The sequence below is a fragment of the Motacilla alba genome, chromosome 3 (assembly GCF_015832195.1).
Source record: "Motacilla alba alba isolate MOTALB_02 chromosome 3, Motacilla_alba_V1.0_pri, whole genome shotgun sequence".
Lineage (NCBI taxonomy): Eukaryota > Metazoa > Chordata > Aves > Passeriformes > Motacillidae > Motacilla > Motacilla alba.
Genome location: NC_052018.1, coordinates 25,926,791 through 25,949,728, shown reverse-complemented (window position 1 = coordinate 25,949,728; position 22,938 = coordinate 25,926,791). Strand labels below are relative to the sequence as shown.

General features: G+C 36.5%; 1 protein-coding gene across 1 annotated transcript in view; it reads left to right on the top strand.

Annotated features, from left to right (window-relative positions):
* Positions 1 to 19,436, top strand: part of KHDRBS2 (KH RNA binding domain containing, signal transduction associated 2) — a 324,652-nt gene extending 305,216 nt beyond the window's left edge. The window contains exon 11 of the transcript XR_005256157.1: positions 7,843 to 19,436. The gene's annotated coding sequence lies outside the window, so the exon portion shown is untranslated. The remainder of the gene's footprint in view (positions 1 to 7,842) is intronic.
* The last annotated feature ends 3,502 nt before the right edge of the window (positions 19,437 to 22,938 follow it).

Genomic DNA, 22,938 nt, shown 5'->3' with positions numbered 1-22,938 from the left:
AATTAGTTTTGTTTGTAATATGAAGAAAAAAGCACTATAAAATACCAAAATAAATAAGTGAAAAGCATGGGGAAAGAAAAGTTAAAAATGCAAAAATTTTTGTTCAAATATTTCTAAGATTTTTTTTGTTTGTCTGTGTTGACCTCATGTATAGAACAGTTTGATCTTTAGAAGTAGTGTTCTATATTTTTTTGGCAATTTTTTAGTAGTTAAATGAGCAAATTCTATTTTGTTTAGCAGCTTTTTTTGCAAGTATTCAAGAGCCATACTAACTGAAAAAAATAGGTATTTCTAGAGCAGCAAGTTTTATTAGAAAATGAAGTAGCACCATGTAACTCTTTCCTATTCGGCTTATCTTACAGTGTTTAAACAAAGATCTTAAATCTTCATATGAATAAATGAGGAACCTCAGGAAGCACAGTATATCTGACCTCACCACAGAGGATATTGGCAAGGTTTTTGTAGCTTAATGAGGTCCTCAACCTCCATTCAGAGTGACGGAGCTACAGCCACAAAGCCGAGTGATCTCTATCCCCACGCCCCTTCCATAGCCCAGCCACAATTACTCCATTTTATTTAGACATGTGCTAACTTCCAAACTGCCTAACACTCATGTTAGTGATGGGGAGTGAGGGCACGAGGAGCACATCACTGTGTCTGTGGTAGCTCTGAGGAAACTGATGTGCAGACCTTGGAGTGAGCATGGCAGGATGGAGGGGCCAGTGTCTGTAGTGCCAGGGAGCTGCCAAAGCATGACTGAGATACTGAGCTGCATGTCAGGAATTGAGTAAAGCAACCAAGTTACCATTAGGAGCAGGATAATTAACATATATGAGAGCACCCATTGGAAGGTTTATTATTTCATCATGATAATATGGATTTATGGTGGTCCTCATGAAATATGATCTGGGATTATTATCTGAAGGTTGAAATCAAGAACAAGCAACCAATGTATTATGTTCAAATAAAAAGCATTTTGGTCTACAATAGTGATGTATTTCCCTCATGTTTGACAGTAGGAGTGTTGTTTTGTGAACTGTCTTTCTAAGAACGCCAAAGCTTTGCAAGATTCAAATATTGCAGCTACAAAATTATAAATGGAGGTAAAGGAGAATCATCAAATTAGCTAAACATTGGAGAGAAAAAGTCTTTGGCAGTGAATAAAAGAAGCCTGTGATCCATTAAGGAAAGGAAGCCCTAGAACATTTTTGATATTATATTGCATTAACATGCAGAAACAAGCCAAGACTGTATAAAGGTTAAGTAGGGACAGCACTGGATGGCAGTGTTCTTCATGTGGCCTTCCTAGAGATAGCTCATATTCTGTAAAGCTAACTGGTAAATTTCCTTTTGTTTATGGAAAAATACTGTGCAAAATGAAAAGACAACTGAGAAACTCTACCTAAATTTTCTTAAATAGCTACATATTATGACAGAAAGTTGTTCTCCTGTTGTTTTCTGTAATTTCTTTTGTGACAGAAATACCAGATCTAAACAAGATTATAATCTCCTTAAAGAATCTGTTTGCTAACAACTTAGCAAAGATGTTAAAGAAAATAGGTTTGGCTTTTTTTAATAAGTATTACCTGAATTCTTTCATAATGTTGGAGAACTTCAATAAATGGCTCAAGACTGCAAGAAGATAAAGCAGTTTAGGGAAAATATTCTTACAGAATCACAGAATAGGTTATAAATTAATCCTAAGTGACAACGAACCAATTTATCCCTAAATCAGAATCTATGGATTTTTAGGGATCAGGAGGACTGAGTTCATTTGTAGATGCATTTTTTCAAGGTAGGATTAAAAAAAAAAAATCATTTCACTTACAGATTACAAAGTTTTTACACAAAAAGAAAGGCTATAATTGGACAGGTTGGCTGTACTTAATGTCCAAAGAATAAAGATATTTGTTATTATTTCATGTCATCCTCTGTTGTCAGCAGGTTAATCAAAGTACAAAAAGAACCCAAATTAACAAGCAAAATCACAGGAAAAAACTGAAAAATATTTGAGTATTGAACAGAAGAATATTGCTAATAGCTTCTGAAGTTTTTTGTCCTTCATTAAAAACTCAGATGCACTCTGTGACTTCTGTCTGTTATTAAAACCCAAGAGTTATCAGAAAAAGTGTCACATTATCCATTTTACTGTTCTGGTCTGCTGAGAAAGAACAGGCACACAGGTAACTTTCTCAAACCAGTTGTTGCTGCAAAGATGATCACCATCATCCACTCTGTTCTTAGCTAATTAAATTTTTCTAGTCATTACTGTTTATCATTGGAACCTGACAGAGAGCTTTGAAATCATTAAGCCTTTCCTTTTTCTTTAGATGATTTTGTTTCTGGTCCTGGCAGTCAGATGCTAATGTTCATTTGAAACATTAAGGAAAATGATTCCTACTGAAAGATTTGCTGATCTACATATCTATTAGACAATTCATGAGCTTTGCTTCTGAGAATGCTGGTATCTTTTGGTGGAGGCATTGTATACAGTATTTATGTTCTGAAACCATGGAATCTGAAGATGAACTGTGCCTGCCAGTATGAGTACAGGAAAGATTTTCTGTCCTTTCACAGTCTCTGGTGGACTAAGCTATTTTTATTACATCTTGGCAGAACATGTTGAAATATATCTCTAAATTGTGCATATCTGGAACAAAGTCTTCATTCTCAAAGAGAAGCAATTTTTGTCAACTTAAGCATAAGAAATACAGATTTCTAAACTTCTACTAAACATGTCACTGTTTCAAAGGTTTGTTTTCTTATATAAAGCCTTTTAAAAGGCTGTGTTGGGTAGTTATTGAAAGACATAAATGCCTCCTTTCCTAGCATAGTTGAATTAATTTTGAAACCTAGTATGCTTTACCAGAGAATAGCAAGATTTGTTGAAAATGGAATTGCAGACATATTTCAAATATGTAAATCAGAAGGAAAGTTTATTGGAAGATCACACCCATGCTGTAATGGTATAGGTCATCATTCACATATTAAAAAGATAAATATGAAAGAAAAAGATGTGCACTTGATCATCTATATCCTGCATGTGCCCTAAGAACTTTTCAAGCTGCTATATGGGAACAAACAGGACTTTCTAATATCTTTTCACAACATTTGGATGTACAAGGTGCAAAATAGAAATGCTTCAGTACCCTGATAAGAGTAGAATTAATTATGAAAACTATGTTTCTTGTTTATTTCTGTTGCTGCTATACCTTAGTGATTTAATGTAGGTATAGTTCTTGTTATAGAGTATTGTTATGCAGTGTGAGAATAGCTGCTTCTATCTTGTTTGGCACTGTTGTTGCCATGCTGGATGCATTAGCTCATGATGGATGGCTCACTCAGAGGAAAGCAGTGGATACTTGTGTTACATGCCCTTGCCTTACAAGATCTTCACACTGTGTTGCTACCACCAAGTCAGAGGTACAAACTGCTGAGCTGCTCATCTGTGACTCAGCATTCTGGGTGCGCTTGCTTTCTCTACTTCTGCACAGTACGCAGAACAACCTGTGCAGATATTTTGTATCATGATTTACTATGTTCACTTTGAACTCCATATTCATTGCTCAGATAATAATTCATTATATTTCTTCCTGAACTTTATAACAATCCTGTACAATTAGTGGAAAAATTCAGTGAAAAGGTCTTGCCAGTGAGGCTTCTTTCTTTTTTCCTTTCTTTTTTCCACTTTTTTTCCTCTTCTTCCCAAAAGAACATAATGTCTCATATACCTATTTTAGCTGAAAAGATAATCAAGGACGCTGTCATTCAAATGAAATGCTGCTATTCGCTAATAATACAGGAATTTAGGGTGGCAATCTCTGAGTATTTAAAACTGATAGGTTTCATTTTTATTATTCTGTATGGTATTTTGAGTATTTAATACCTTTTTAATATCTGGTTTAGAATTCATGATGTAAAGATATAAGCAACTGACAGGAATGTTATATTACATTGAATTCCTGTTAAGCAAAGTAGCTTTTGAATGGAGGATTTAATCCTGAAGATCTTACTCAGGTTTCATATACTAAAAATTCATGCTGACATCAAGGACTGAAAAGGGAATATGAAATTTAGAATGTGATCTGTAGTCAGTTTTATAATTTAATTAAATTCAAACAGAACACTTAGCTGTTAAGGACTGGATTGCATCATTCCAGCCCATGTCCTGCTTAGTATCAGTGTGAAATAAGTTGATCCAGGAAGAGTACTTTAGATACAGTACCATATCAAGATTTTACTTTTCATGTCATCATAACCAATTTTCCCACATGCAGGAAAAATACTTAGTTGAAGGTACTTGCTTGGCACAGTTGCTCACTCAAATCTCAACTTGGCAATCAAGTTCATCCATTCATGGTAGTCACCAATTTATTTTCATGAGAACTATCAAATTTCTGAAGGAGGCACAATACTTTTTTGTATCACTGAACTTGTTTGCAGATCTAAGGCAAAAATGGGTTGCCCATTAGACTGTGAAGGCATGTGGGATACGTGCTTTAGGGAGCCTAGTGCTCATGTGAAAGAGTTATGGGCATCTCAATAATGCTGCATCAGGAAATGAAACACAGGTTACATTCTGAGCTGAGGTTTGTTTTGAGAACTGAACTCCCTTGTCCACGGTGTAGTTGTGCTGTCATCACTTGGTGCCTGCTGGACTTCACCAGGCAATTGGATGAAGCCACACCAGAATACGTGTGTATAGGGACCCTACCTACATGTACCAGGTTTGCACTGAAGAAGCCTATTATTATTATCTTCATCAACTTCCTTTATAATGCTATTTTTCTGTAGCTGCATCACCTGTTGCCATGGTAAATTTCTCATGCTGCATGTCTTTGATGAGCAAGAAGGACATCTCAAAACACTGATAAGGGCTTGAGACACCTGCTAATACCCAATGTCCTCCCCATAGCACTAAGCACTGTTGGACTGGACCTTTAAAAATATACATATTCTTAAACTTTATAGTGCTGACAGTTCTAGAAATAACAGAAGTTTTATTTTTTACCAATTTAGGCATAATTTTAGATTCAGAGTAGTTTGTTTGGGGATTTCTACCTTGGAGTCTGCTTAGCTAAAGTAATGGAAATAAGGCATCTGATTTTGTAATACATAGTCAACCAAAAATAACCCTAAGAATATCTCCAAGGATCTAGAAAGCAAATAGTTTTTTGGTATAATAACACTTTATACCAGGTTCTTCATCTGGACTTACTTCAATAAATAATTCTCATTCATAGCTCTCACAGATAAAATACAGAACAAGCTATAAAGTATAATTTGCCATGCCTCTATTTCTCTCATTTTTCTTGTAAATATACTTTTGGCAGAGCTGGCCATGTTTTCTACCATTAAGATGTTCTGTAAATGCAACTGTGTCCTCTTCAAGATGGTGGATTTTCAAGATGGTAAATTTTCCAAGATGGGTATCTGCTCAACCCAAGGACTTTGGCCAAAATGCTAAACAGTTCAGAAAAGCAATAAATCTTTTTTTCTGTCAGATCCAGAAAAAGATGTTTAGGGTGCATGGTGAAGGGGTCAGGAGAAATATGTAAAACAAGCCAAAGTTCTGTCTGTATCAGCAAATTAGACAACACCAGAATGTACTTATCTCAGATTTATTTTCCCAGTGCTCATATTTTTAATTGCAGTATTGCCTAATGTACAAGTTGATGTCTGTGGAAATGTATAAGGGTTGTGTGCCCAAACAGGCTCTTAGCCACAGAGCCACTGGCAGACATTCCCGGTGATTTGGAAGGTGTTTAATGGCAAACAGATGAGTTTGGCTAAAACAGAGGAATGGATTATATTGTCCTTCAGCACTCTATCAGCAGTTTTGTGTGAGGGTAGACAAATTGCTCAAAGTAAAAGCCTGCTAATGTTGTGGGTTTTGTTGTCTTGAGATCTTACAAAGGCTTTTTGGATATGATTTTCACCAGAGTTACAACTGTCATCATCAGCCGTGCCTGACTATGTAAAATGCTGGTTAAGGTTAGGTGCAAGCCTTGGCTTTCCCAGGCAATGTAACAGTGTTGAATCTTTTATTTTAACTGAGGAACATAATAAACAATTAGTTACATTTATGAGGTACTATTACCACAAATGACGCAGAAAGCCAACTGCAAAAGTCATCATTTTGTCAAGAAAAAGTAAAGTTTTGAATAGACTTCAGACATTTAATAAAGGAAAAAACACACTGAATAATGAGGATAAAAGAAATATTGAAAATGTTCAATATGTTGAAATGTTGAAATGTTGAAAATGTTCAATGAAAAGTGTTCTTTCAGTGACCTTTCTTTGGAATGAAATCAAGCAGAATAAAAAAACAATCCAGCCATTTTAAACTCAATAGTTGAAACAAAACAAAAAAAACCCAACAACCTAACAAAGTTGACTCAGACACTGACTATATCAAATCTATATATGATAAGACCTGAATTTGGGTTTCACTGACCTGTAACTGATATTTAACTAACTTCACAGTGCTGGGCTTACTTTAACTATTTTTTTTGCTAGCCTGATGTTTATACCCACCTAATAGTTTCCATCAAAGAAAAGTGTTTCCAGGTTTATGGAAAGGTCTATGCGATTTGCAAATTGATGTTTCCTGTATCATAAACTTCCTTGGGATATAAGGAATTCCCCTGAGTGACCCAAAAATTATTTTCTGATTCTTTCATGAAAATCTGTTTGTTTTGGAGAATATCATGAGACATCCACAAAGTTGTTGTTTGCCAACTCAGTAAACTTGGTAGAAGCTGTGAAAAGATGTCTATATTCCCCTACTCCACTGATCAGGATTTTTTTCTTCTATGTGAAATTACCTTGGTGTAACATTTGGGGAAATACAGACCACATTCATCACCTAACTTCAAATAACTACTTCTGCTGCTACAGGTACCTATAGTACTGACACATTCAGTGGGGTGATCTTTGCTTACAGAAAATAATTCAGAGTACCTAAGCCAGATGTTCTAAAACACTCTCTGGATGTTGGCTGGCTGAAGAGAGAAACTAATGGGTTTTAAAAATTCCTCCCTCTCCAGCCTAAATCTTTAAATTCTCTCAGAATTCATTTATTCTAATAAGAACTTATTTTAATTAGTTTTTCATAGGCCTGATTTTGTTAATATTATCAAGAAATGAAACACAACTGCAACTGAACTTGTTTTTACAAGTTCCCATTCTCATCCATACCAGCACTCAGAATTAATTTACTCTGGAAGAATATAATTACTTTGCTTTAATATCTGCATAATGAGTGTTGATGTTCATAAAATTCACCCCCACAAACCTCCATTTATTATTACATTGCCAAAAGCACACTCATACTACTGTGCATGGACTACGAGCCTTCATCTCAAGTAGGTGATTCAGGTACAGAAAAGGTATTGAGGCAGCACCTGATAAATTTGTAGCAGTATAAAAATTAAGAATTTAGATGAGAAATCTAAAATACAATTAAAAAACCCCCAAACTTAGAAATACCAGTGTTTAGTTTGTTCCTTTGCCTCTTTTTTGCTCTCTTGTTCACACATCATTTTAGAGACCCTAAGCAGGTGGTCACGTCCACTCCCATTCTACGTGTGCTTTGCAGGGAACAGGAATGTGTTAGAACTGCATAGCAGAATCTACTATGTTTTGTAACTACATTATCTCATAGCATGCAGAATTTGGAAGGTAATGTCTTCCAAGAGTTTTCTGTCATCAGAACTATAACCCTGTGTCACAGAGATGCTATGTGAAGCTACTTAGGTCATTTAAGCAAAAATATTAATGTGACAACTAATTTTATGTTCTTTATTAAATATGTCTGCCCAACTCTATCTTGATTTTCAGATTTTTTGGAGCCTTAGGGAAGTACTGTACCTTTTGAATGGTGTTCAGGGAATTGAGAGTGCTCAACATCGTTTGCAATAAATCACTTGCTTCTGAAGGACAGCCTCAGGTTGGGACTCTCCACAGCCCTGAGTTCTGGACCTACCATTACCACCCTCTCTAGGATATGCCACCATTCAGACTTACAGTGATCTTCCAGTCTATCAGGTGAGCTGTAGTATTTTTCTATATGGTTTTAGTTTATGTAAAATGTGAGATAATTAGGTCACATCAGTCTGCAAAAAATAGAATTATTTTTAACTAGTTCATATATTGTTTGCCATTGTAAAAGAGCTTATACAGAGATGCCTATGTGCTTGTTACTTTGAGACAGGACAGTTTGATTATGTATCTAAATTCTTACACTTTTTCTGTCATCAAGAAATACAACAGTTAATTAAAAGGGTCACGCCATTAGAGTTTAAGACAGATACAATTATTTAATTCAATCTTATATCGAGAATGAGTTAGTTCTTTTGGAGAAAAGGGTAGTAGGGGGTCCTGTGGTTAAAGGCTATGTTCTCTTGTATATGCTAAAGAACATTATGTAATTATATTGGAAATTATAAATCTAATATTTCCTAAATCCTTCAAGCTAAATACTGCATTGTATTTTTCTGTAATAGGCTTATACACATCCATATGTCATAGAAAAGTACAGTTATTGCATTTAGTTATTAGAAATGAACTTGTTTCTTCAGCAAAGACCATGTGAAACAAAAGACCATTGTCACTTGCTGTTGGCAGCTAGTGCATGCAGAAGGTTTCAGCTCACAAAAGCAGCATCAGTAGCTAATGTGGAGTCCTGCTGTAGCTGGACTCAGCTTCATTTCCTACACCCTGGTGCAAGCACAGTCTTCCCTTGTTCCTCCTGACTGCACACTAGAAATGGACCTGAAGTGTTCCCTGAGGAACAGCATGAAGTCCTCATATAGGACCCCATTCCCTGTCACCGTGTGTTAAAAAAGGGGTGGCCCTTTTCTGGCCACACTAAAAACCAAAGCAGAACCAAAGTTCTGCTCTTGCAAATGGTGATAAAATTTTAAACTATGCCCTGGTTTAGACATGGATTTTTTCTCTACAGAGAAAGAGCTAAAAGATTGTGGCCAGAAGCTACTCAAGCCTAACACAGCTCTAGACTTGAGAAAAAACTCTGTGGATTTTTCAAGATTCTTTCTCCTGGCTAGAGCTGGAAATAAACCCTAGGTGACAGTATTCACACTCCAGTTTTATGTAGGCTGTGAGTGAGATAAAGAAATGGGTGAAAATATGCAGCTTTCTTAAGGGTTTACTTAGATTATATTTAAGTGTGTTAACACTGTAAATAGTAATCTAAGGCCTTAGAAATATTTTTTATTTCTTAGTATTTTTGCTTTGCATATAGCAAATGGAAGAAGAAGGGGGAAACTGCACTACATCACAGAATACTATTCATCACAACCAAAATACTTTACTTAGAGGCCAAACTCCTAACCATTATGCCACATTTCCTTAAATGGCTTACAAGGGTGACTTGGAAGTAGGTGATCATGTTTGCCTGAAGAAAATGACCTAGTATTCTTGGAAACTTGAGAGTAGCAATTCCTTTATCTGCAGTAGTACCTGTAGTTTTTAATAAGTGATAAAATATTTCAGAAGGCTGGAAGACTCTTCTTATATTTCTAGAAGATTAACAAAAGTCTTTAGAGGAAGAAAAGGGAAGTCTGATTTTTTTCCCCATCCTGAGGAAGATAGAACTTTGTAGCAAAATACCAAAGTTCATCTAATTCCATTACTTCCTTGCATTTTCTGATTTTTTTTGTTTTCCAGCTGCATTTATATGTGTGTATATATATTTATATAGATACACATGTATATACATATACATAAATATATGTACACATATATATATACCCAGTTCAGGTCGAAAGGACTATTTAAACACTTTTCAGGTAGGCATCAAAAAAACCCAAAAGAGATGAAACGCCCTCAACTGTTTAGAAAATGTTCTTAAATGCCTTGTGTAGACTATGTAGCTGTCTTTCAGGTAACTGAGATTGGGCAAAGTTCAAAACATTTAAGGAGCAAAGTTTTCAATTTCAGTTGTGGGTATTGCTTTCATTAAAAGCTACAGATTGTGTATATCATGTCATATCATTAATTAAATTGTGCAGAGCTGAGAAGAGCAAGGCATGAGGCATATGCTAGTCCTTGGAGTTTGAGGTAGGCCTGTTCTGTGCCCAATGCTCTGTTGTTGAGCAAGAGGTTGAAAAGTGGATGTAGAGAAGCCTGGCCCAATGCATAAGAGCTTTGCTGTGAGCAGACCATTCAAGGCTTCACTTTGAGCTCCTCATGCATCCCATTCACCTTGTGGAAATTGGCCTATGGAATTTCCCAGGAGTGAATTTTCTGTACTTCTGTAACTTCTGCTAATTCTTTCCTCTGATGGCTTTGTTTTTAAATTGGTTGTTTAGTAAATAAATAGGATTTACTTAGGAGAAGGCACTTCCCTTGATAACTATGAACAGTTTTAAAAGGGAGATTAGACACTTCTCTCTGTTTGAGCACTGAAGACATACTTTCGTTTTTAGAAGTACTGACAGCCTGCAGCTTTCACTAGTCTCAGGTTTGGGTTCTCAAAAACCAGGAGTCATGACTGGCATAAAAGGTGTAAATATCCTGACCCAAACCAGCTTTTTTGTACTTCATGTCTTGCATCTTTATACAGATACTGTTGAAATTAATGTGTTACAGATTTTTGAGACAGCAAGCTAGTACTAATGAAAGTTCAAGAAGTACTGAAAATGAATATATCACACAAATGTTTCACTATTAGCTGGAATTACAGCTGAAGTGAGCCTCCTTTATTTTTCTAAAAGCATCCCTAATAGCTGGGATGTGTTGCTGTAGTCATGCACTATAATGATAGCCTACAAAACAGGTAAGTAAATGAGGAGGTAGATTGTGTAAGTATGTACATTTCTCTCAAGATAGGTAGAATTAAATGTTGGAGAATACTAGCCTGAAGCTAGTAGACATAAGACACTATAGACCATACCAGCAATAAGGAAAGCTCTCAGTAACTCCTGGTCCTTACTTATGAGTTCTGTAGGTATATCTGTAACCCCTCTGCAGCATCTAAGTTTGGGTGTCCAATCTCTCCTTATAACACTGATACAGAGATAAATGTTTAGCTAGGGCTGAATCTAGCCTTTAGGCTGTATCCTGAACTCTCTTTTCTGTCAAAGTCAAATAATATTTTTAGCTTTTATTGACCTGATGATCTAACTCCACTCAGCATTTGTTTCTGGCCAAATACACTGCTCCCCATCTAGGTCTAAACTGACTTACCAAAGAAGTTGTGTTCTTCAGGCATGAAATGGGTTTTTATTACTGAGGTCCACAGTGCAGATCATTGGAAGTTATGTAATAATATGAAAGGACATATAATTGAAAGGCTGTCAGAAGATAAAAGGATATCAAGCTTCCCAGAGCATTCACATTTCAACTCCTGAAGCGGGCTGACATTGAAAGAGCGATTCAGTGTTCAGTGCTGGCCCCTCTGGTAGCCGCTCTGCTCCTCCTCACTGCTGCCTGTTGAAACATCACAGAGTCTGCAGCATAGAATTTAATACAGGAGTTTTCCATTAAAGACATTAGCTGTTGCATTTCACTGTTACTTCTAGCTCAACTCACCTGCTAGGGACACAGTACTTTGTCCTTGAATAGGCAGGATTGCCTTCATCCTGTTCTTCCCACTGGAGCAGCGAGAAGTAGCGTGTGAGTACATACTGAGCAATGCACAACAAGTGAGTAACTGCAATACAGGCATATATTATTCTTGGATTTGTTTTAAATGTCAAGCAATAATACATGGGAAGTAAAAGTAAGTCTTTAACTATCCTGACATTCTCCTAAATGTAAAAAACCGTAAGAGATGCCTGTATTTACTACAAATAATAAAACTGGAGTGTTCCGCTAATCAAATTCAAATCAGTTCAACTGCATAATTTTCAGTGAATAGGTGCTTATAAAACACAGAATGAACTCCAGAAGGGAAGGTTCATTGCTTCCTAATCAAAAGCAGTCAGCTTTAAACACCAGCCAGTCAGGTGATAGGTTTGTCATTTCTCAGCTGTGCTCTTGGAGGGAATTTGCCAGGAAGGCTTGAAAGCTTTTAAACTTCACAGAGCATTTTTTTACCTGTTTTTGAACATCATGTTGAGCTACAAAAAAACTGGGAGACTGGGAGGAGAGGCAGAATAACAGCAGTTCTATTAAAATATATTTGCTGCAATGAGTGTCAAGCAGAGTTTATGGTGCAAAAAAACAATTCCTGAAAAGAAATTTTGACCCCCGTCGGGTCTGATTCTTTCTTGTCTAATGGTGTCCAGCTACTTTGGGGACTGAGGAGTGACGGTGATTAATTGCCTGGATGTTGGAGAAATAAAGGCTCATAATGCATCATTAAAACTAAAAATCAGGGTGTCTGAACTATCATGGGAAGCTTAAAATTAATATATTACTGCTATGTACAATTAACAGTCCAAGTCAGAAATCATTTGCTTTCATAATTTAGAACAATGGCAGCTCTCCAGTGAAAACTTATTTACAGTAGTTTTACATTGCTTTCTAGAGGCTTAGTACAAAAGGGAGAGACAAAAAATTAATATGCACCAAGGCAGTTAAAGAGAAACCTGGCTTTGAACTGTTCTTTCATTTTAATCAGCATGAGCTCTGCTAAATCGGGAAAAGAATTATGAGTAGGTGGCTAGCAACTAGGTTACTGAGGGCAAATCACTCTCAGGGGAATAATTTTGCAATCTGAGCAACAGAGTCTGATCTGTGCATGACTTGGGCTGAACAGGTCTTCTCTGTTTTAACCCAGCATCAACATCAGTTGTAAGGTGGCCAACCTGAAGTCCCTCATCCAAATTCCCCAACATGAAAGTCTGTTCTCCCCTCCAATGGCAATTGTACCACTGTGCTAGAAGAATTTTTCAGTGTCTTCTATTTTCCAATGTCTTTCTAATGTTGTTCTAGTGTTTTCTATTTCACATCCTCAGCTTTGGGACCTCATACATGTTTTAGTAATTTTTGGTATTGGTTGAAGTCCCATTAAGCTTCTTAAATTCTTAAACAGCTTCTTGGAGGGATTTTGTTGGATTTTTTTTTCTTGTAACTTAGGTTATAAAAGTAGCACCATAAACATTAATTGAAGAGCCATTAAGCAGTAGGGCTGTTTGTTTTGGGTTGATAGAGGACATAAAACTTCATACCCTGTGGTGAAAAACAATTAGATCTGGTGATGAACATGCTATTAAATATACCGTTACCAAACTTCTATCAGTTTAACTTTAGAAAAACCAGCTGTAGTCAAAGCATACACAAAGGATAGAGAGTCATATTTTAACTGTCATGTCATAGCCTGTTATAAATATTGTCATTTCTAATGTTTTATGCTAATGACAGTGACTAATAGTAGTCATTACCTCTGTTCATTCTCATAAAAATTTTCTCTAGAGAATACGATCACAGCTAGAGTGCTGTTTAAAATTAAGTTTTGTTTTTCTAAAATAGATAACATAAAAATATTTAAATACCGAGAGGTTTGTTAACTATTTTATTTTGTAATAGCATGTGTTTGACAACTACAGCTTTTGTTAATTGTGCTATAAGTTGAACAGATATCCCTTTCAGAGACATTTCTGGCATGCTAGTGTGTGCCATGTCTCTGGTCTCTGAGCAATGGAGTAAAAGGTGAATCTCACAGAAGCCATAAAAAAAGTCTGATGCTACCCCTGTGGAGGCTTAATATTAGGAACATTGAATTTTCTCATCCATTTCTTATTTCAGTTATGAATTCTGCTTACTTGACAGGTACAGAGTACTTCATTATGTGCATGAACAGAAATGCTTAAATGGATGAAGCAGCTATTTATGTCTGATAGGAGCTAAGTGGGACATTAAATTAATGCCAAACAAGTGAGTGCTCATTTTAGTTTTGTTATAAATGGCTGCAGCACAGCAGTAATGTGTTGACTCTTATGTGCTGACAAGTTCTATATTTCTTACAAACTTCCCTTAGAGCTCGTCGTGGAAAGACAAATTCACACTCTGCATGATGAAATTAGCAGCAGATGCATTAATAATTGAATAAGGATCTCTGGAGACACACCACAGCTCAGAAAGAGAGTTGTTGACTGGCTGGTTTAAGTAGAGGCTTCTGTTCTTATATATATGCACTTACATAAGCCATGAGTTAAGAGCTAGTGCCTGTATGTAGCCTTTGATATCAAATCCACTTCCTGCTCTTAGAAGACTTTGCATAGTTACATTTGACAGGTCCACGAGCAGACTGACAACTAAATCTGGGCAGAGCATGGCCTTGCTCATTCCTCCTTCTCTCTGACTGTTATTAAACTTCAAGGCAAAATGAATGCAGTTTCTTCAGAAATCATCTCCAGACAATGAGTGGGATATGAGTGACTTTTACTGTATGCCAGACCCTTGTCATGGACCTCCATTTCTATAGGGTTTAAAGTTTCCAGCAGTGCAAATCCCAGCTTCTCTCACAGAAGGATTAGGATACTGACATCTTCCTTTCCAGCAAACGTGATGCTCTTTGATTTATCCACATGCCCAGGTTTGAGAGGGAAGCAATTTCACAGAATCACAAAGAGACCACAGTGAGCCACCTGATCCCACTTCCCTTCTCAAGAAGGCCCATCCTAGAGCACATTACACAGGCTTGTGTCCAGAAAATTCTTTATATCTCCAGTGAGGGAGACTCCACAACCTCTCTGGACAATCTGTTGCAGTGCTCAGTCACAGCAAAAAGTTTAAAGATTTAAAAGATTTAAGAGGTTCTTCCTCATATTCAGGTGGAATTTCCTGTGCATTAGTTTCTGCCCATTGTGTCTTGTTGTACTGCTCAGCACCACTGAGCACAGTCTGGAAACATTCTCTTGACACTCTCCCTTCAGATGCTGATAGACACTGATGTGTTCCCTTCTCAGTCACCTCTTCTTGAGGCTCAACCAGCCCAGCTCCCTCAGCCTATCCTTGTAGGAGAGATGCTCCAACCCCTTAATCATCTTTGTTCCCCTCCACTGGACCCACTCCAGGAGCTCCCTGTCTCTACTGTACTGAGGAGCCCAGAACTGGACACAGCACTCCAGATGTGGCTTCACCAGGGCTGAGTAGAGAGGCAGGATCCCCTCCCTCAACCTGCCCTTCCTGATGTACCCCAGGATACCATCAGCCTTCTGGGCCACGAGGGTACATTGCCAGCTCAATTTTTGTCTTTTGTTCAATAGCAAAGAAAGCAAGAGGATTGACAGAAAAATGCCTCTGCTTTTGAAAGATACCACCAAGTCTTTGATGTAATTTTTACTAGTTACTTTGCAATCACACCAAATAATATTTTCCTCAGAGGATATTGACTAAATAGTGTGATATTTCATCCACAGCAATACTATTGGAGCAAATTCTTCAGAGTTTAAAACCAGAACATTTTTGCACTATTGCCAAGAGAGTGATAGTAATTTGAGTAGTCCAAAAATTTGTTCCGGTTTGAAGAAAGCCAAGATTTAGCACAGTATTACTAGATTAACTCCACAAAGCTCTCCTAACTGTGCATGCAAACTTCAGCTGCTGGTTTTGAGCACAGGTGGAATTGATCTCTGTATTTTGCTTTCCTCACGGTTATTTTATAAATCTCAGGATCTGTAAGAAAAATTTACCTTCAAAATATCTATCAGTGTATTTCTGGAGTTTCATCAGCTAAAGAAATGCTAATTCTAATCTTAGATTTTAAATATATTGCAATATTTTGCATAAACTAAAAAATCATTTAATAAAGTGGTACTGCCTTTAAAGCAATACTCAAGATTCAATTGTCTTTAAAACAATACTTCAATTCCTTCTATTTAGATATGCAATTATTTTATTCAATAACAGTGCATATATTATTTATTCAGTAAGAATTTGGTATGAATCTCATCATAATGGAAGCATGGAATTTGAGATCTTTTTAGTATGAGAGACATTTAAACAGTTTCTGTTGTCGCTTGAAATAAGATTTAAGTCCCAGAGATTTATATTTGCATAATGAAGTATTGTCTCAATCTAAATCACAGAATCACTAGGTTGGAAGAGATCTTGAACCCATGCCCTAACACCTCAACTAACCCATGGCTCCAAGTGCCACATCCAGATACTCTGAAACACTCTGCAAGTGGCTCAGCTGAGGAAAGAATAGTACATATTTTGCTTTGTGATATTGAACCACAATGCAGATATTAAGAGATCAGAGACAATCAGGTGAAGGAGTAAGCATGCCAAAATGATACCCTGGTTTCAGCATCACGCCTTCTTTGGAGTGCTTGGAATAAAGATGTGAAAATTGGATTTACATAAACTTTTTAGTCAATAGAGCTACCATTTCAGAATTAATATTTTTGTTTGATTCACACATGTATAAAACATTTCACTGCTGTTTAAAAAAAGTAATCTTACCATCATCTGAGTTTTTAAGGAAAAGACTAAGTACTCAAACAAGGTCATGACCTGCTAGATGAAAGGAATATACATGAGTTGCATAGACCAAAGAGGAATAAAGAGACTGCATTGACGGGGGCGGAGGGAGAGAGATCACGAGTCATTAACCATGGCTTTATGCTTCACATCTCTCTACAGTGGGTTTAATCCTATTAACTGATTTCCATTTGTTCTGTTATTTCTATGGAATAAGATCCTAAGTCTTCTCCAGGTCAGAAATGAATATTATGCAGTCCAATAACTTTTATACGTATTGTTAGCATATGTAAGGCGCATCAGTGGCACCAATGTTTATTCTTAACATCGGAAGTATTCACCAAATTTCACAACTCTGGCAGTTATCACTTCTGTAAAAGTGACAAGATATTTCTAAAGCCTTCTAGTGAGTGAGTAAACCAATGGGGTTTATCCATGTTTTGCAGGTCACTGGATGTTCAGAAGAGCAAAGCAAATGAAAAGAACCCCTTCCCTTTTTCTATCACAGTAATTTTGCACTTGAGTATATGAGCATTTGCTAATATAAAAGCTATTGAGGAAGATATGAAGGAAACTTCTTCTAACACGGCCTTATAAGGTAGAAATAAATGTTGCATTTCAAATCACAAGTCTCCTTGAAATTTTATTTCATTTTAAAAGGCATCTTGAGCACCAATTTTTTTGTTTCTGGTGACTTACAATCAAACAAATCCACTTAAATTGAAAACAGAGTTTTCTAATTGTCATCCTGTAACCTCAGCCTGAAGATCAAGTAGCTACATTTTGATTTTGTCTTATCACTAGTGTTGATATTTGTACAGGACATAAAATTTTTACCCCTTGTACATTGCCCTTCTATCCTTCATGATCTTCCTCAGTTGTCCCCTTCTGTTATTGTTGCTGTTGTTATTATTATCATTATCATTACTATGTTTCTTCGAATATTTGCCCAGATATTGTTTAGGTGCATCCTTTTTTTTGGAAAAAGTTAGCAAGTCTGTTAGTACTCCATGCACCTATTTGTACTTCTCTACAAATTACCCAAAAGAATAAATGTTTCCTTAGACTCAATATGTGAAATAAGGGGAGGGGGTGAAAGAAAAATATCCTCTTTTTTAACATACTTTTCTGAACTTGAACACGGTTGTGGAGAAACTGGTATATGCTGTACCCTCCATAAGGACTCTGAGAGAGCACAAGTTATAGGAATGGCCAACACAACTGAAGCAGAGTAAGATACTGCAGCAGCAAATTATTGCAGAGTATCAGTTCTTTCCTCAGGAGCTCTTGAATGGCAGACTAAGCATGGAGAGTGTCCATAGAGAGTTCTTGTCTACTCTGTTCAAGCAAAACAAATATACAGGGGTGAAGTCACTGTGCATTTCCTGATTATCCTCTGAGAGCTGTGATAGCTGTGCTGAGTTGGCAGGGCCAAAAACTCAACACAGAAGTCTCCGCAGAATGCACTTGATTTCTTTGTAGCCCACTCTGATAAGAGGAAGGCCAGGTGTTTCCATATATTCTCTGTAAACCTTCTTTGAATTTAATAAATTGGATGGGATGCCAATCACACAGAATGATCCAAGCTTTTGAATAAAATTATACCATTTCATTCATCCCAGTAAGTAATCCCATTATTCTACTTCTCCTGCTATTTGAGAAAGTAGGACCTGTTCTTTGAATGTCCCATATGAGAAGTGCAGCCTTTTCTGATCACAGACAAAGCTGGGTATTTTACTAGTTTTTCCATTTTAATTTCCAGTCTACTGAAAGAAACTTCCCTCTCCCATCATGGTTTTTTGGATTCCCTAGCATTTATCAAGCCAATTAGTGTTGTCCGGTTTCTTGCTTCTCTTCTGTCTCTCTGATAATGCAGAGATAATGCACAGGATATCTCCTGACCGAAATAAAAATGACTAGTTTGAACTTCCCTATGCAAAAATGTCTAAAATTGAGCAATAACTTAACACCTGCAGTTCCAAAGTCTTCCATATTGCACAATGGACATTTAATTTTCCTTTAAAGAAATGTGTAACATGCTGGGGGGTGTGGGTTGGAAGCAGAGATGACACACACTCCCAAGTTCTTGTGACAAACAGCCTTGAGTTTATTCCCACAGCTCCTTTTATAGGAGCTCCAATTGCACGCATGATTTGTTGAGGTCTTAGCCCCTCCAGCTGTCTGGCCAGTGATACATCTGCATTTAGGGCTGAATGACATTTGGCTGGAGGTCCCTCTGTAGATTTGAATCCTACCTATCCTTGCTCACCCAAGGACTCCAATGCTACAGAAATGGACTTCTTCAAGGCCTCTTTTAGGAGCAGATTTCCCACTGCTGAAACAGTAAACTCAGTTTTGTCTTTCAGAGAGTCTTTGGAAATGCTTCTCTCCCACGTAGCTGCAGTTTCCTGTCCTTTCTGTTACCTACCTTTGCTAATCATAGCTCCTGTGGAGTTGATATTTGTTCAGAGGTTTCTGCAACCTAAAAATGCCAGTCTTCATGGGGCGTGAAGAAAATTAAGAAGACAGAACCAGTAAATTTTGGTTACAATCCTAATCCAAGATGGAAATTCAATCCATGCACTTTCATCTTCCTGTAAAGTAATATTTAATACTCATCTCCATAGTTATATTTGGATGCTCTGAATATCTCCTCTAATGTACTTCTAAACTTGTCATTTTAAGATATAAAACCTTTTTGAACATAGATGATACAGTAAAGACTTTCTAAAGATAATTACAAGTTCAAAGACTTCAGTTAGGGCAGAAATTCCTCAGTACAAGCAAATGGATCCTCTTAGTCACTGGATAAATGCACGAAGAAAGTTAGAAAGGCTGGAATCTCAAGATGGAATTTGGAAACACCAAGCAAGATGGAATACTTTTTTTCTCTGAAAAATAAAAAGCTGTGTGCCTTGGAGGCTGCCTAGCAGGGATAACTGAAATTTAGGCAAGGAACAAGGATATTGTGCTTACACAACAGTGCTTGCATAGAAATTACCCATAGAGACCCAAGGAGTACAAGGTGCCTCAAAATCAGGTGATGACTTGGAGCAGCTCCTGAAAACTTCTGAGCCCAGACATGAGCAGAAGGCTGGATGTTAGCAGAGGAAGTTTCCTTGCCAGGGGAACAGATTTTGCACTCTCTGTAGCTTTATCAACAGGCTTACATGAAGTTAAAGCCTTAGAAGGGAACCCAGATTTTGGCTTATTTGTTGCCTTTTAAACAATAGTCAAGAAAAGACTGGCAATACATGCATCATTTTCCATAGTATTGAAACAGGCAACAAATTATTATTGTTAATAATAAAATTTTAATGTATATATAAATAACAAATAACACAGGTTGGAATCATACTCTTGTATGGGTTAAAAACTAAAATGATCAGCATGAAGCACCCTCATCTCTCAGTAAATGGAGGACAGATAAAGGCTGCATGTGTTGGCACCATGCTATATAATCATCTTCCACTTGAGCATGGGGGGCTTGGTGAAATAAGCAGTTACAATGATAAAGAGAGGACCTCTCTCAGATTGTGCTATGGACACAGAAAGAGATGGCCTGTTGGATAACCAGTGCCAAATCTAAGTTAATGTTACAAACATAATGATAGGTTACCCAGGAGGAATAACTGCCAACAGAGTCTCAGAAATCTGATGTCTCATTTTTGTCTCAAGGGAGATAAATTTACAACTTGTTGTTTTGGGGTTTTTTTTTGTTTTTTTTTTAATAAGATGTCACATTGGTCTAGAATTTTTCTCTGTGTTAAATGTACAGAACAGAATTCAACGTTAGGGTTCCTGTAGAAGACTAAAGTGAGGTTTGTCATGTTCACTCTTACTGAGGGAGTAATGGAGTAATGTTTTCACCAGAATTATGCTTGTTCTCATTGCACATAAACACATATTTATGAAATGTATTAGAAGCACTTCAGTTCAGTGCTTACTAGGAATTAGGCATAATGGTTCAAGCTCATTTGGCTTTTTTTTTTTAATAGCTGGTTTTCTCTAAGCTTTTCTGCTTGTGCTTGTTTCTAAATTAAATTAATAATAAAATTTTCATCTACAGGGAGCACTGACAATTTAGCCACTAGAATTTTTCAAGTATTTTAGTTGCAGATTAAAGCAGACTGCAGACTATTGGGCTATAAATCAATCTATTATTGTAAATGCCCTTCCCATTCAACTGTTTATTGTTTCTTGGGCATCAGTTACACATCAAGCAGATGTTTCTTTTAGGGATGGACACAATGACTTCTATATATTTTCTATTAATCCAATGAATTTAAAATCAAGGAATAAAAATTATTATCCAGAGTTCTGAAGTATATTTTTTCTGCATTTTGTCAAAATGCACGTTGCATATTGGTGCATTTCTCATTGGTCCATTTTAACATAATCTCTGAGATGTCTTTTCAATTGTATCCTACTTATGTATTTATGTACTTCTATTTTGACGTCTCACTTTGAGTCATAATCTTATATTCTAATTAAAGCATATTCAGCATCAATCTTTATATGAATACCAAGTGGTGAAATATTAGCACTTTATTATGGCTTTCCAACTATTCCTATTGCTTTTTATCATAATCTCATTCTGCTTTTTAACTTCTCCCAATTGACCCTAGACCAAAGAGATATTTAAGATATGACAATATTGACATAGTCAGAGAGAAAGATTTTTTGTAATGACTGGTTGTTTAATTGGTAGGTGAATGGAAAATATTTTGAGTATTTGGGTACTCACTCTGAGTTTGTCTATGAAATCAGGAAGAATTGTCTCTGCAGAGAACTTCAGAAGAGGATGCAAGGACTGTGAGCCTTTTGCAGGGTCTTCTAATGCATCATATAATGACAACACTGAAAAAAATTATCCTGAAATAAATACAAAAATGTAATCTATGTTCTCTATGTTTTCTATGTATCTGCTGTTCTTGTGCTCCAGATCTCTTTCTTAGAATTTCTACTTGCCCTATGTCCCAGAAATATTTCCTGTAATATTGTATAATGTTTAGCATTACCATAAATATACTTTTGACTAAAAACCACTTATTTTGTAAATATTTGTGAACTGTTGAAAATCATTCAGCTCATCCCAGTATCTGTGGATTCAGCTGGAAGAATGAGGTAAGCATAACATTACAGTGGCAAATAATTCAATTAAAGAATACAATGTATATGCTTCAGAGGTACAGATACCTCAGTAGAATCCTCCATGTGTCTGTCCTTTCAACAAAAGGGCAGGTATTTCCATCACATGGAAATTGGTTGGCACAACTAGTTCTCTGTGAGAACTGGAAAAAGGGGTAAGGGCAAAAGGAGAGTGAAGGGCAATGCAACAAAAAAAAAAAAAAAAAAAAAAAAAAAAAAAAAAAAAAAAAAAAAAGAGCATATTTAGGCATATAATTTAAAAGATTTGAATGATCCTTATCCAAGCAAAGGACAGTTAAGAGTGATAAATGTAATAACTGTGAAAAATAAACATGAGAACTCATTTAAGCTTTTTACTAAAACCACAAAAGTTTGACTTACCATAAGCTATAAAAGATGTCATTACATCATTAGCCTTTACAAATTGCCTATTGCAGTTTCTGAGATCCTCCTTTCTCTCCCAGTACTCTGATTATTGTGTACAACTCCAGGAATTGATACCTGTAAGCAAGTTCCCTTGTCAGAGAAACAAAGAAAGTAAAATATAAAGAAAAGTCATATCTTACTACAGTGAGAAATCCTGTTCACCTCAGTGGGTCTCATCATAGGTGTATAGGTGGTAAGATCTGTCTCTAAAGTGATGCTGTCCTAAATATGAGAGTACAGCAGGGAGTTTAATAAATGGGCTACATCAAGTCAGTTCAAAGATGTTCTGTGGGGTATAGTCTATGTACCAATAAAAATCTCCATGATTTTTATTAATTCCATTAAAGTAGCACGTTACCTCCAAATATTTATAGAGATCAAGCAGACTCACTTCAGGACAAGTCCTTCATACATACCAGAGGGACCTTTCCTGAAATGTAAACAGTTGGCATCTGCTGAACTATAATCCCTAAATCAGAAACACAAATGTTTGGATTGACAAAAAATGGAAAGGCTCATTCTTCATTGTTGACCTCCCCGTACATATTTTTTCACTTTCAGTGTTGTGTGCATGACCAGCATTCTTTATTCAGGATGGGAAATGCAGTGACTTTTTGGCATAATGACCACAAAGAACAGTGGTGATTAAATTCAAGCAAGCACAAATGATGCTCAGTGATGCCCACTGACTTCAGAAGATTTGAAATCAAGCCTTCAGTTCAATGGTACACATGTGATGCAGTATGAGGCAATTGAGATTTGATACCCTTAAGAATCAGATAAATAACAGGATATTTATTTTACCCCTTTAAAAGAGTACATTGATCTGAGAAAGAAGGAACTTGAGGAAATATAAAATACAAGCTTGTGAGTACCATCATTGAAATCTACTTGGTTTTATACATGGAGCATTTTAGCATCCCACTGCACCAGGGAATGTGTTCAATAACTCTTAAGTGAAAA